The sequence below is a fragment of the Mauremys mutica genome, chromosome 5, assembly GCF_020497125.1.
Source record: "Mauremys mutica isolate MM-2020 ecotype Southern chromosome 5, ASM2049712v1, whole genome shotgun sequence".
In the NCBI taxonomy this organism is placed as follows: Eukaryota; Metazoa; Chordata; order Testudines; family Geoemydidae; genus Mauremys; species Mauremys mutica.
Genome location: NC_059076.1, coordinates 144,229,089 through 144,242,625, shown reverse-complemented (window position 1 = coordinate 144,242,625; position 13,537 = coordinate 144,229,089).

Genomic DNA, 13,537 nt, shown 5'->3' with positions numbered 1-13,537 from the left:
ACCCCGGCCCTTCCCCCCGGAGTGAATCCCAGCCAGCTCAACCCTCGTCAGGGAGCCACGGACCCCGGCCCTTCCCCCCGGAGCGAATCCCAGCCGGCTCAACCCTCATCAGGGAGCCACGGACCCCGGCCCTTCCCCCCCGGGGCGAATCCCAGCCAGCTCAACCCCCGTCAGGGAGCCACGGACCCCGGCCCTCCCCCCCCGGGGCAATTCCCAGATGGATCCAGCTCATGGGGGAGCCAGAGGAACCCCGGCCCTTCCCCCCAGGGCGAATCCCAGCCGGCTCAACCCCCATCAGGGAGCCACGGACCCCGGCCCTTCCCCCCGGGGCGATTCCCAGCCAGCTCAACCCCCGTCAGGGAGCCACGGACCCCGGCCCTTCCCCCCGGAGCGAATCCCAGCCGGCTCAACCCCCGTCAGGGAGCCACGGACCCCGGCCCTTCCCCCCGGGGCGATTCCCAGCCAGCTCAACCCCCGTCAGGGAGCCACGGACCCCGGCCCTTCCCCCTGGGGCGAATCCCAGCCGGCTCAACCCTTGTCAGGGAGCCACGGACCCCGGCCCTTCCCCCCGGGGCGATTCCCAGATGGATCCAGCTCATGGGGGAGCCAGAGGAACCCCGGCCCTTCCCCCCGGGGCGAATCCCAGCCGGCTCAACCCTTGTCAGGGAGCCACGGACCCCGGCCCTTCCCCCCGGAGCGAATCCCAGCCGGCTCAACCCTTGTCAGGGAGCCACGAACCCCGGCCCTTCCCCCCGGGGCGATTCCCAGATGGATCCAGCTCATGGGGGAGCCAGAGGAACCCTGGCCCTTCCCCCCAGGGCGAATCCCAGCCGGCTCAACCCTCGTCAGGGAGCCACGGACCCCGGCCCTTCCCCCCGGGGCGATTCCCAGATGGATCCAGCTCATGGGGGAGCCAGAGGAACCCTGGCCCTTCCCCCCAGGGCGAATCCCAGCCGGCTCAACCCTCGTCAGGGAGCCACGGACCCCGGCCCTTCCCTGGCAGGCGTCCATCTGGCCTGGTCTCCTGACTCTGACACCAGCCAGTCCCAGCCCTCCAGTGTGTGACTCTTTTGCCAGACGGAGTCGGCAGCAACAAGGGTCAGGTTCAATAGCCTGGGGCCCCGCTTAACCATACACCACAGAACCGGCTCCATGACGGGCTGCCCAGGACCCCTGCCCTCACAACGAAAGGGAGCTGTAGCCCACCGCCAGCCGAAAGCGATCAGCAGACAGCGGTGCTCCGAAGTGAATACCCAGGCAGCACACGTGGGTTTAAGGAAATAGGGCCTGGTCCTGAAGCCTTGTGCCCCAGCTCGGCACGAGGTGTCAGGGAGAGCTCCCGCAGGCCCTGCTTACATGGGGACGGGAGCTACGTGTCACAGGTGAGGTGGCCCTCTGGGGCTCAGCGTGCCCCATGCCAGCCTCAGCCCACCGTCCCAGGCACAGGATCCCATGGTGGGAGCACGTGATTCAGAACCAGGCCTGCTGGGTGGGGGGCTGAGGGCAGCCTGAGCTCAGCCTGGGGCGGGGCCCTCCTTTCCAGTGCAGGCCTCTCTACCACGTTTCCTGCAGTGCCGGTCTGGCCACGGCAAATCACTTCACACCTCAGGGATTTCCCCAGCTATTCCTTCCTGAACGGCCGGCTGACTGCCCGGCTGGAACTGAGATCCACCAAGCATGGCCAGGAGGGTTTGGATGACCATGGAGACTTTTCTCGCCTCCTAGATCAAACCAAGCAAGAGTGATGGGAAGAAACGGGTTCGGAATTGAATTTCGAGCATTCCAGTCGCAAAGCCCGGCAAACTACTCGGACGAGGAGTGTCAGTGGTAGTCCGGGCAAGAGGGAATACCCAGACATACCCACTTCCCAGGGGAGCAGTGCGGGCAAAAAACCTAACTGGTGTCAAGACAGAGCTTGAGAATTTTGTGGAGGGGGTGGTATGATGAGACTGCCTACAATGGCATGTAGCCGATCTGCGACTGCCAGCAGAAAATATCCCCATTGGCCGGCGATGGGACATGAGATGGGGAGGGCTCTTTGCAGCATGGGGCACGGGTCACTTGCAGGTTTGAACTAGTGTCAATGGTGGATTCTCTGTAACCCAAAGTCTTTAAGTCATGATCTGAGGACATCAGTAACTCAGCCAGAGCCAGGGGTCTGTTACAGGAGTGGGTGGTGCGGCTCTGTGGCCTGTGATGTGCATGAGGTCAGACTAGAACAGGGGTAGGCAACCTATGGCATGAGTGCCGAAAGCGGCACGTGAGCTGATTTTCAGTGGCACTCACACTACCCGGGTCCCGGCCACCGGTCTGGGGGGCTCTGCATTTTAATTTAATTTTAAATGAAGCTTCTTAAACATTTTAAAAACCTTATTTACTTTACATACAACAATAGTTTAGTTATATATTATAGACATAGAAAGAGATCTTCTAAAAACGTGAAAATGTATGACTGGCACGCGAAACCTTCAGTTAGAGTGAATAAATGAAGACTCGGCACAGCACTTCTGAAAGGTTGCTGACCCCGGACTAGATCATGATGGTCCCTTCTGGCTGCAAAGTCTATGAGTCCACGAGTGCCCAGACATGCCGGGCAGGTGTCCTGCCCCTGCATCCAAGGATATAGGAGTTTGTCCACCCCTCTAGGTCTTGAAGGATAATATAGGCAGAGGTAAATATTATTCAGCTACGATTTCAGAATCCAGGCTGTGTCACTTGCTGAACCGTGTCAGGGTGTGAGGAAGTGGGACTTTCTTAATGTTCCCTTTGAATACTGTGGGGGGGGGCTCAGTTTCTGGCCGACCCTCTGTTGCCTGGCAACTAATGGCCAGGCCCATCCCCCCCGCAGGGGCGGCTCTAGCAATTTCGCCGCCCCAAGCACGGTGGCACACCGCGGTGGGCGCTCTGCCGGTCGCCGGTCCCGAGGCTCCAGTGGACCTCCCGCAGGCACGCCTGCGGATGCTCCACCGAAACCGCGGGACCAGCTGACCCTCCACAGGCATGCCTGCGGGAGGTCCACCGGAGCCGCCTGCCGCCCTCCTGGCGACCAGCAGAGTGCCCCCCGCGGCATGCCGCCCCAAGCACGCGCTTGGCGTGCTGGGGCCTGGAGCCGCCCCTGCCCCCCTGCAAGGGGATGCTAAAGGTGTTGGAAACAAAGATTAGGTGACCTCCTGGCCCAGGAAAGGAACTCAGCAGAGAGGAGGGGCTGGAGGAGGTTTCAGTTTGCAGCTGGCTGGGGACGAGGAGTGAAGTGCAGACGTGGGTGTCTGGCTCACTGCCCCCCAGAATGGACCCGGTCGAGGGGTCCGGTTCGCGGTACCTACAAGCTCTGTTTTAGACCATGTTCCTGGCATCTAATAAACCTCTGTTTTACCGGCTGGCTGAGAGTCACGTCTGACTGCAAAGTTTGGGGGCAGGACCCTGTGGCTTCCCCAGGACCCCGCCTGCGCGGACTCGCTGTGGGAAGCGCACAGAGGGGCAAAGGATGCTGAATGCTCCAAGGAGAGACCCAGGAGGTGAAGCCGTGTAAGCTTCTTGCCCTGAAAAAGTCTGCTCCAAGGGAGAGGAGGCTCCCCAAAGTCCTGACTGGCTTTGTGGGGAGCAGTTCCAGAGCATCGCCTGGGGACTCCGTGACACAGGGGTGATGAGAAAGTTTCCCGGAACCTAGGCAGTGTCACTCGCTGACCGGTGTCAGGTGTGACAGGAAAGTTTGAACAAGCTTTTAAAGATATATTCAAGAGAAGGCAGGGTAAGCCCTAGCCTGAAGGGGGAATAGAACCAGAGGGAGCCCCAACTTCACTTTTTGTTCAGGAGATCACCCCTTTTAAGCAAATCCTTCAAAAATTTGGGCCCAGTCCTTGGACTGAACAAGCCCTAGCTGATGTCTGCACCATTTCGGACCTAGAGGATAGATTAGAATCATAGAATATAAGGGTTGGAAGGGACCTCAGGAAGTATCTAGTCCAACCCCCTGCTCAAAGCAGGACCAATCCCAACTAAATCATCCCAGCCAGGGCTTTGTCAAGCCTGACCTTAAAAACCTCTAAGGAAGGAGATTCCACCACCTCCCTAGGTAACCCATTCCAGTGCTTCACCACTCTCTGAGTGAAAAAGTTTTTCCTAATATTCAACTTAAACCTCCCCCACTGCAACTTGAGACCATTTCTCCTTGTTCTGTCATCTGGTACCACTGAGAACAGTCTAGATCCATCCTCTTGGGAACCCCCTTTCAGGTAGTTGAAAGCAGCTATCAAATCCCCCCTCATTCTTCTCTTCTGCTGACTAAACAATCCCAGTTCCCTCAGCCTCTCCTCATAAGTCATGTGCTCCAGCCCCCTAATCATTTTTTTTGCCCTCTGCTGGACTCTTTCCAATTTTTCCACATCCTTCTTGTAGTGTGGGGCCCAAAACTGGACACAGTACTCCAGATGAGGCCTCACCAATGTCAAATAGAGGGGAATGATCACGTCCCTTGATCTGCTGGCAATGCCCCTACTTATACAGCCCAAAATGCCATTAGCCTTGGCAACAAGGGCACACTGTTGACTCATATCCAGCTTCTCGTCCACTGTAACCCCCAGGTCCTTTTCTGCAGAACTGCTTCCTAGCCATTCGGTCCCTAGTCTGTAACAGTGAATGGGATTCTTCCGTCCTAAGTGCAGGTCTCTACACTTGTTCTTGTTGAACCTCATCAGGTTTCTTTTGGCCCAGTCCTCTAATTTGTCTAGGTCCCTCTGAATCCTATCCCTACCCTCCAGCGTATCTACCACTCCTCCCAGTTTAGTGTCAAATTAATTGGCTCAGTATCTCCTCATATACAAACCCTCTAGTGCTGCCAAAAGAGATGCAGCAGCAATATGGTTGTTGTGGGAGGCATGTAATGACGGTTACCTCCACTTAGCTTCCTGTAAAGAGGAAAAGGTATCTCTACAGGAAAAGCTAAACCGAACAGAAAAGGGAGCAGACAATTGGGAGGTACTGGCTATGAATACTCAGAGACAGCTAGAAATAGTAAAAGAGGCACTCCGGGAATGCAGAGAGGGAGAAAGGTCTCAGAATGGTAGCCGTGTTGGTCTGTATCAGCAAAAACAACAAGGAGTCCTTGTGGCATCTTAGAGATTAACAAATTTATTTGGACATAAGCTTTCGTGGGCTAGAACCCACTTTGTCAGCTGCCTGGAGTGGAAAACACAGTAGCAGGTGTATTTATCCACAGTACATGAAAAGATGGGAGTTGCCTTACCAGGTGTGGGGGTCAGTCTAACAAGACAATTCAATTAACAGCAGGATACCAAGGGAGGAAAAAATCCCTTTTGTAGTGGGAATGAGGGTGGCTCATTTCAAACAGTTGACAAAAAGGTGTGAGTAACTGTAAGGGGAAAATAGTATGGTAAAATTAGGTTTTGTAATGACCCATCCACTCTCAATCTTTATTCAGGCCTAATTTGATGGTGTCCTGTCAGGGTTCCCTCCCCACCCTGAACTCTAGGGTACAGACATGGGAACCCGCTTGAAAGACCCCCTAAGTTTATTTCTACCAGCTTAGGTTAAAAACTCCCCAAGGCACAAATTCTCCCTTGTACCTTGAATTAGGTAACGCTGCCACCACCAAGTGATTAGACAAAACTCAGGGAAAAGAACACTTGGCGTTCCTACTTTCCCCTAATATCCCCCCAAGCCCCACACCCCCTTTCCTGGGGAGGCTTGAGAATAAACAAGATGAGCACAAACCAACCATGGGGTTGTTTTAGTGGTCTAAAAAACCCATCAGATTTAAAAAAAAAACCCAGAACTTTATTAGAAAGAAAAAAGTTAAGAGCAGCACCTCTGTGAAATTAGAATGGAAGATAAACTCACAGGGCGGTCAGATTCAAAACACAGAGGATTTCCCTCTGGGCAAAACTTTAAAGTTACAAAAAGAAAACTAGTAATACACCTCCCTCTCAGCACAGAGAAAATCACAAGCCAAAATAAAAGTGAGCTAACGCATTCCCTTGTTAGTACTTACTAATCCCAATGGAGTTGGATTGGTTGCTCTCTTGATCTGTCTCCAGCAAGCACACAGAACAGACAGACAAAACAAAGCCTCCCCCACCAGATTTGAAAGTATCTTGTCCTGTTATTGGTCCTTTTGGGTCAGGTGCCAGCTAGGTTACCTGAGCTTCTTAACCCTTTACAGTGAAAGGATTTTGTGCCTCTGGGCAGGAGGGATTTTATAGTACTGTATACAGGAAGGTTGTTACCCTTCTGTCAGGGTTTCTTCCCCACTCTGAACTCCAGGGTACAGATGAAACTCTAGGGTACATGAAAGCCCCCTAAGCTTATTTCTACCAGATTAGGTTAAAACCTGGTTGCTGCCACCACCAAGTGATTTAACAAGAATCAGGGAAAGGACCACTTGGAGTTCCTCTTCCCCCCAAATATCCCCCAAGCCCTTACACCCCCTTTCCTGGGGAGGCATGAGAGTAATATCCTAACCAATTGGTTATAAAGCGATCAAAGACCCAAACCCCTGGGTCTTTGGACAATGGAAAAATCAGTCAGGTTCTTAAAAGAAGGATTTTATTAAAAAGAAAATGTAAAAATCATCTCTGTAAAATCAGGATGGAAAATAACTTTACAGAGTAATCAGATTCAAAGAGCCCAGAGGAACCCCCTCTAGCCTTAGTTTCAAAGTTACAACAAAACAGGGATACCTCTCTCTAGAAAAGGTAAAATTCACAAGTTGAGAAAACAAAGATTAACTAACACGCCTTGCCTGGCTGTTACTCACAAGTTTGAAATATGAGAGATTTGTTCAGAAAGATTTGGAGAACATGGATTGATGTCCAGTCCCTCTTAGTCCCAAGAGCAAACAACCCCTAAAACAAAGAGCACAAACAAAAGCCTTTCCCCCAGCCCCAAGATTTGAAAGTATCTTGTCACCTCTGCATGGGTGACGAAGGCTGACCTTTCCTTGGCGGATTCATTTAGCGGTACCTGCCAGTACCCCTTGGTTAAGTCTAAGGTAGAGATGAACTGGGCACATCCCAGTTTCTCCAATAGTTCATCTGTGCATGGCATTGGATAGTTACTGTAACTCGACCAGACATTTAGCTTACGGTAGTCCACACAAAAGCGTATTTCCCCATCTGGTTTGGGAACTAGAACCACTGGAGATGCCCATGCACTGTCAGAGGGGCAGATTACACCCATCTGTAGCATATCCTGGATCTCCCGTTCTATAGCAGTTTGAGCATGAGGAGACACCCGGTAAGGTTGGACTCTAACTGGGTGAGCATTACCTGTGTCAATGGAGTGGTATGCCCATTCTGTCCGTCCTGGGGTGGCTGAGAACATCGGCGCGAAGCTAGTGCACAGCTCCTTGATTTGCTGTCACTGCATACGTCCAAGGGTCATGGAGAGGTTCACCTCTTCCACGCCATTGTTACTTTTTCCTTTGTAGTAGACACCTTCAGGCCACTCAGCGTCATCTCCTCCCTGGGCTGTAAACTGACAAACCTTTAATTTTTTAGAATAAAAGGGCCTTAGAGAATTAACATGGTACACTTTAGGCTTTAGGTTTGAGGTGGGGGATGCTATAAGATAGTTAACAGCTCCCAGGCACTCTTGGACCATGAATGGCCCTTCCCATGACGCTTCCATCTTATGGGCCTGGAGCACCTTCAAGACCATAACCTGGTTCCCTACTTTGAAGGAACGTTCTCTGGCATCTTTAGCATACCAGGCTTTTTGCTCTTTCTGAGCCTCTTTTAGGTTTCCTCTAGCAAGGATGAAAGAGTTTCAGAGGGTGTTTTGTAGGTTGCTTACAAAGTCCAGAATGTTAATTCCTGGAGAAGGCGTAGAACCCTCCCATTGCTGCTTCACCAACTGTAATGGCCCCTTAACCTCGTGGCCATACACAAGTTCAAATGGTGAAAACCCTAAACTGGGATGTGGTACAGCCCTGTAGGCAAAAAGCAACTGCTGCAACACTAGGTCCCAATCATTGGAGTGTTCATTCACGAATTTACATATCATGGCCCTCAAAGTTCCATTAAACCTCTCCACCAGGCCATTGGTTTGATGGTGGAAGGGGTGGCAACCAAGTGATTCACCCCATGAGCTTCCCACAGGTTTTTCATGGTCCCTGCCAGGAAATTAGTTCCCGAATCTGTAAGGATGTCGGAGGGCCAACCTACCCTGGCAAAAATGTCTGTTAGTGCTTGGCACACAGTGTTAGCCCGGGTGTTGCTTAGAGCTATGGCTTCCGGCCATCGGGTAGCAAAATCCATGAAAGTCAGTATGTACTGCTTTCCTCTGGGTGTTTTCTTTGGGAAAGGACCCAGAACATCCACAGCTACTCACTGAAATGGGACCTCAATTATGGGGAGTGGCTGGAGAGGGGCTTTGACCTGGTCTTGGGGTTTTCCCACTCTTTGGCACACCTCACAAGACCGGACATAAGTAGAAACATCCTTGCCCATTTCCTCCCAGTGGAATGACCTCCCCAAATGGTCTTTGGTCCTGTTCACCCCAGCATGGCCACTAGGATGAGCGTGTCAGCTCAGTGTGGGGAGAACCGGGCAGGGCAAGATGGCTTCCAGACATGGTTGCCTTGCCCAGGGCTGAGAGAGGCCCCAGAAAAGGGTAAAACAGCTGGGAGGTCACTGACAGTAACAGAGACCCCTGGTCAGAGGATGACCATGGCCCTGGTGGATTCTCTTAATCAAGAGAGCCCGAAGCACAGCCCATCATGGGGCGGGGGGAGGACTCGGCCCTGGGGGTGAGGGCAGCAGGTTGAATCTTTTTCAGAGGACAAGGCAATACACCACGTTTATTTAAAATGCTAAACAAGTATTAGGAATCAGTACGTAGCTGCATATACTCAAACAAGCGCACATAGGTTCTGCGGCGGGTGTTACGGTTACCAGTCTTTACTGAGGCTCGAGTCAGCCTAGTGGCCAGCTAGACTGAACATGAGTGGGGGAGCTGGGCCTCCGTCGAACGCCTCCGATGCTCTGTTGTTATTACAGAACAACCCAAAGCCTCCTGGCTCTCGCTCAGCTTTAAAGTAATTGTCTTGCAAGTCAGTCTATAGAATTTGCTGTGTCAGCTGGGATCCGTTAATTACAAATCTGCCCTTCTCACAGTCACCTTCCATCAGTGATGTTTGGATCCTCAGTCTTACGAATTAAAGTAGTAAATGCTCTGCAGGCTCCTCTTCTTATTTACTCACATCCTTGCATACCTCACTCGGACAAAGAACTGTACATCCGTCTACGAAGCAATTAGAGGAACAGCACAGAGACTGTTGAACAATTTCACAGATATACAGTCTTCTACTAAGCAATTAAAGGGAGCAGCACAGGTGCTGTTAAACAATTTTCTAACAAGCAGGCTTGTAACTGAGCATCGGGATTTTGAAACAAATCCATCTCATTTACTACTTTAACTCATAAGACAAATTACTAACTTAATAAATCAGGGCAACTTTGTCAGTGATTGGCACTGGGTCTGCTTTGACTAACACAACCATCGATGCTTCATCTCCTGAGGCTTTCAGTGACCAGGACCTCAGAGTAGCGACTGTCTTATCCCTTGCAGCCCTCAGTGACCAGGCCCTAGCAACAGTCCAGGTGGCAGCAGTCTTACCTGCTGACAAGCTCTTGGTGGCTGGGATCCAGACGTGGATGGGGCACCGTGTACAGGTCTCTCACAACTCTGGTCAGAAGGTAGTTTTAGGACTTAAAGTTTATGCTCCATAATGAAGAGCATAAACTTTAATCTCCCTATCCTTGCGGGATCTGCCTTTCAATGAAGAGTGGCTTTTATATAATCAGGGTATATGGGTAGCCACCAAACACCTAGGACACTACAGAAACGTCTACACTGCAACAACAAACAACAACAACAACAACAACAAACCAAACAACTCCCTTTCCTCCCCCCCACACGCACCCTGCTTCAGCGAATCTCAGAGCCTGGGTCAACGGGGGCTAGAAAGAAATAGCAGTGTGGCCCCTCCCCACCAGGGTGTTGGAGCCGGCGCTCCAGCCTGAGTGGGAACGGCTTACACAGCTATTCTTAGCCCCGTAGAGCAAGTCCCATGAGCCTGAGTCAGTTAACCTGAGCTCTGAAACTTGTTACCGTGGGGGTCTTGCGCAGCAGACGTACCTTGAGAGTGTCTGTAACTAACCAGGAAGGACTCTTGGCTCAAAGAACAGTGTTTAATGCCTGGGGATCCCAGCATACCCCAGTAATAAAAATCCAAAATAACCCCTGAAATGGAGGGAAAAAACAGAAAGCAAGGGGAAGAGAACAGCCCCCAACTAACTACCTAGAGCTGATGAAAACACTGTCTAACGGAGCTCAGCTAGAGTGGGCACCCGGGAACCACTGTCTCAGACCAAAGGCGGTTGAGAAGGAACTGAGGGCGGTTTGCCTGGGCAGCACTATACATCCTCCACTGGGGCACAAGGATCATAGAATCATAGAATCTCATGGTTGGAAGGGACCTCAGGAGGTCATCTAGTCCAACCCCCTGCTCAAAGCAGGACCAAACCCAACTAAATCATCCCAGCCAGGGCTTTGTCAAGCCTGACCTTAAAAACCTCTAAGGAAGGAGATTCTACTACCTCCCTAGGTAACCCATTCCAGTTCTTCACCACCCTACTAGTGAAAAAGCTTTTCCTAATATCCAACCTAAACCTCCCCCTCTGCAACTTGAGACCATTACTCTTGTTCTGTCATCTTCTACCACTGAGAACAGTCTAGATCCATCCTCTTTGGAACCCCCTTTCAGGTAGTTGAAAGCAGCTATCAAATCCCCCCTCATTCTTCTCTTCTGCAGACTAAACAATCCCAGTTCCCTCAGCCTCTCCTCATAAGTCATGTGCTCCAGCCCCCTAATCATTTTTGTTGCCCTCCGCTGGACTCTCTCCAATTTATCCACATCCTTCTTGTAGTGTGGGGCCCAAAACTGGACACAGTACTCCAGATGAGGCCTCACCAGTGCTGAGTAGAGGGGAATGATCACATCCCTCGATCTGCTGGAAATGCCCCTACTTATACAACCCAAAATGCCATTAGCCTTCTTGGCAACAAGGGCACACTGTTGACTCATATTCAGCTTTTCATCCACCGTAACCCCTAGATCCTTTTCTGCAGAACTGCTGCCCAGCCATTCGGTCCCTAGTCTGTAGCAGTGCATGGGATTCTTCCGTCCTAAGTGCAGGACTCTGCACTTGTCCTTGTTGAACCTCATCATATGTTGAACCTCATCATATTTCTTTTGGCCCAATCCTCTAATTTGTCTAGGTCCCTCTGGATCCTATCCCTACCCTCCAGCATATCTACCACTCCTCCCAGTTTAGTGTCATCTGCAAACTTGCTAAGGGTGCAGTCCACACCATCCTCCAGATCGTTAATGAAGATATTGAACAAAACCGGCAGGAGCAGGTGTTACCTTTCCACCCAAAGCTCTTGGTAACTTTTCTCTGCGCGAGGTGATGTCAGGAAGCGACTTGGCGGAGACACGGCCGTCGGACCGCCCGATGGATGGATGGATGGCACACGGGGTACAGTACGGGAGCACTCCCACTTAAAGCTATACTTCACTTAGGGCTGGTCTACCCCGCGGGTGGGGGGGGGCGGTCAATGTAAGATACGCAACTTCAGCTACGGGAATAGCGTAGCTGAAGTCGACGTATCTTATTTCGACTTCCCTCCTGTCCTCACGGCGCGGGATCGACGTCCGCGGCTCCCCCGTCAACTCCGCTACCGCCTCTCGCCCTGGTGGAGTTCAGAAGTAAACGGGGAGCGTGGCGGGGATCGATTTATCGCGTCTAGACAAGACACGATAAATCAATCCCTGATAGATCGATCGCTACCCGCTGATCCTGCGGATAATGTGGACGTACCCTTAGTGTGTGTCAAGCACCTTGTTAGTAGGCAAGAGTGTATCAAAAAGTTGTCAGGCAAGCTATTTCAAAAGCTAAATAAGAGGTTGCCTCAGATTACTAATGAGTCAGATGTGTTCTTGCAGAGTCTGTGTGCCCTGAAAGACACATCCCACAAGGCAAATATAGATCAACTTCTTGTTTTTCTCCTAAAACAGACCCCAGCACTTCCAACCCTTCCCGTGTTATACAGACGAAACTACACAGGATCTTTTCAGGGGGCAAGACAAAGATGCCGCATTTATTATGATAATTTGATTTATGACCAATAACTAATATCTTAATTCTTATACACACACATTATACCTAATACCTACCCCCCCCACACACACACACACCCATCAGATGTTCTGCAGCTGCTGCATAGTTACCAGTCCTGAAAATAGCTTGAGTTCGTGGCTTGATTTTGCAGCTTGGGTTCATAGCTTGTGGTGGTAACTGGCCAGGAAAGCCGGGCACAAGGACGAGCTGGGTCTCTGTTGGGCAGGCACCGATGTCCTTCCATGTTGGCAGCAGAATGTTACCCTCCAAAGTTTTTCATCTCACTCATCCTTTTTGTAGGCTTTAGTTTGAATCCAGAGTCTATAGGCTTTGCTGTGTCACGCTGCCTCTGGGTTTGGTGATTGATCACCCGTCAATTGCAGGCGTGACTTTCAGCCTCGGACCTGAATTTGATCTTCCTTCTATTGCACCTTTTCTTTTTAGGGTGGACTCTTCTTACTTTGTTAGGGCTCTTGTCTGCATCTTCAGCCGGTGAGGTTTGAACTTTATTTCATCAGGACAGGGTGGGGCTGGAGGTTGATTCCATTATTCATACATACCTCATTCACACATCTAAACTAAACTAATAAGATTACAGCAGGGTTTGCAAAACTGAAGGTTGGAGGAAGCTTTTACAAAATGGAGTGAGCGTTTTAAAATGGGGACTGAATTACAATATGGCAAACAGTGAACAGAAGTTACAATATAGACAAGTGTAGTGGATGGTGAACAGAAGTTACATTAATAAAGTGAACAATTAAAAACTATTTCATTTATCAGTTCTACACCCGTGGTCGCCCAAACCCCCTCCCCTCCTGGCTCAGTCATGCTAAGGCTAGGGCTGCTGCCCAGGTTTGGCTGCTGTTAGCAAGAAGCATGACAATCAGTATTACACTATCAGTAGCGGTCCCTGGCCTTTCACTGGCCCGTCAAAATCTCCTCGTACACGTGCACAGGGCAAACGGGCACTGTTACCGAAGAGTGCCAACCAAAGGCCGGGGGCACCTGCACACCTGAAGTGGAGCACCCATAGGGACCTGACTCAAAGAACTAAGGGGTGCCTGACACCCCTCCCCTGACTGACCAGCAGGTAAATACAGGTTGGGAGAACGAATGTCTACTCACAGGACTGGCCCATTGCTGTACGGCAGGCCGTGCTTAGGGGTTCTGCATGGCTGTGAGGCCCAGAAGGCTGAGGCAGGCTGCAAGGCCAAGGCACCACACAGAGTGGCCTGTGCCAGGGCTGAGAAGGCTTTTGATCATGTCGCGTGGGTCTTCTTTGCAGAAACATTGTCCCGGCTGGAACAGCTTTGAGTGCTGGGAAAGCACATTGCATA